Below are 2,396 nucleotides of genomic sequence, written 5' to 3'. Positions count from 1 at the left end.
CTAACCAGTCCATACCCAGAATCATGTCAAAGTCAGTCATAACTAACTCTATCAAATCCAATGACAACTCTCTGCCCTCCACTGTCACTGGCAAAGATCTGACCCATCTCCTGGATACCACTAACTCCTTAGTGGGTAATAAGGTCCCGAACCCCACAGCATAATAATCACATGGTCTACACAGTCTATCAATAATTCTACTAGCAACAAAAGAATGTGTAGCACCAGAATCAATCAAAACAAAGCTATGGAAATTATTTCCAAGAGAGGACACCACATACAAAATCTGGAGGAAAGAAAAGATATGCTTGTTTCTTTGTAAAAGAAGGTTTTCCTGCTAATAAGTTTGCAACGTTAAAATAGAGAAAAATTATTCATCAAGACAGAAAGATAGGAATAAATTTCTGATTAAGATTCTAAACCTGTCAAACATATTTATCTTTTTTAATAAAGGGGTGAATTAAATAACACTAAGCTAACCTGGTTGGGCACCAAGCTCTATAACATGCAACTTTGATGTAATTTGGCCAGCATTAAAAGTCTTTGTTGCAAAGGAAATGAGAGTAGAAGGATTCTCATTCCCTGGAACCTGTATAAAATCGATAATCAATAAACAAATATGCATATATGATATGCATACCAAGTTCGATAAAAAACAAGAGAATTAAGAGGGAGAAGTTAATTTACGCACTTTAAATTGTGCAAAAGCAGCAGCATGAGCTTCTAGAGCTTGACTTCTCTGTTGTTCCAATGAAAAGAGTTGCATATTCCCTTTGACCAGATTTTGCCTCTGCAAACAGAGCAGAGAAATAAATCAAGTACAAGAAATAGGACAATAAAAGCTCAGAGTCTGCCAAGCAACCAATAAGGTATTAAAGCATGTTATAGGAAAATTCGAAAGGACCATTTGAACAAGGCTCTTTGGCACTAACTAGTTACAGGAGAAGTAGTCCCTTCTATTCCAACTACATGGATTACACCATTACAAATGTAACATATAATTACCAAGAAAATCAAATATATTGGCTTGAATGAGGATTCCCCTATGAAAAATCTATACATAAAGCATACCTCCATATGAGTATCAATATACTAAATAATGTTACAATATAAAAGAACCTGTATGTATTCAACAAACATGCTCTCTATTAAAATTACAATATACCAACTAGTTATAGTATATTGATGTCTTAGCCATAATTTAGATGAAACCTACAACACTTATTATTTTTATTTCAAGCTTTGAGATCTAAAATACTGATCTCAGGGTTAGTTCAAACTTGAGATCATTCCAAGATGGGTGTAAAAAATTTATATGCACACTCTATCTTGAGGGGAGTATTAAACATTGTGATTAATTAGTTACCTAAGTTAGTTAAATTTTATTTTTAGTGAGTTGTTATTTAACCAGCTATATAAGTTGGATTTATTCACCTTTGTACATAACACTTTTCACAGAAAGAATAACAAGAAAGTTTTCTCTCTTTTGTTTCTAATACTATGCCTCAACACCTTGTTTTCATTAGTTAAACTGGTTCCATGCAGCTAGATGGGTCCTTACGATTTACACTAAAATTACAGAAGACTGAGCTACATGATAGAGAGTATCACAAGTCACAATCTGAAATTCTCCAATTCTACCACAAGTCTCAAATGAAAAAGGCATTCAGATCTTTATTGTTTGTTCCTATGTGGACTTTATCTTTTTTGTTTTACAAACAGTTCCATCATCATTTATGTAAAATCCTTAGATATGCTACTCATATTTGCTAGTCACCATGAACATCATATGTAGACCACAATTCAACAAAACAGGTAGAAGTAAAGTTTAAAATTTTAAAAATCTGACAAAAAACTTACCAAATCTTCTGCATAGACACCCACAACAGCATACAGTACTCCTGCTGGGTTTAACATAGGGCCCAATATATTAAATACGGTTTTCACTTTCAGCTTTTTCCTGACTGAGCGGACAAGCTTCATTGCTGGATGATATGTTGGAGCCATCATAAATCCAATGCCTGCTTCTTTCACACAGCTTGAAACTCCCTGTTATCAGGAGATAAATTGACCATATGATAATTAGTTTAGTTACACTCTTACAAGATGAGAAGATGCTGCTGACAAAGACATTGAAAATTTTGAAATTGGTTTAGCATCTTATTAATCTACCAGCTTATTCATCTAAAACAGAAATTTTACAGCACCAAAATGGCTAATTGTACAATTACAAATAAGAGTGAAGAATGAAAACAAAATAATACTGATTTTAACTCACACTTTTCCTCAAACAGATAGTATGCAACAAAACTTTGAGTATACTTTAATGACTTAATTGATGCTATAAACTTAAACACTAGCTGTGCCAAGTCAATAATTCAACAAGCAAGCCAAGA

The 2,396-nt window shown here is 33.3% G+C and overlaps 1 long non-coding RNA gene across 1 annotated transcript; it reads right to left on the bottom strand.

Annotated features, from left to right (window-relative positions):
* Nucleotides 1-305: 305 nt before the first annotated feature.
* LOC133822316 (uncharacterized) lies at nucleotides 306-733 on the bottom strand. The gene is made up of 3 exons (XR_009887865.1): nucleotides 692-733; nucleotides 481-589; nucleotides 306-334 (listed from the first exon to the last, which is right to left on the bottom strand). It is a non-coding gene; the product is annotated as an uncharacterized LOC133822316 (long non-coding RNA).
* Nucleotides 734-2,396: the final 1,663 nt, after the last annotated feature.

This window comes from Humulus lupulus, chromosome 1 (assembly GCF_963169125.1).
Source record: "Humulus lupulus chromosome 1, drHumLupu1.1, whole genome shotgun sequence".
Lineage (NCBI taxonomy): Eukaryota > Viridiplantae > Streptophyta > Magnoliopsida > Rosales > Cannabaceae > Humulus > Humulus lupulus.
This window is presented reverse-complemented; position numbering and strand designations above follow the sequence as displayed.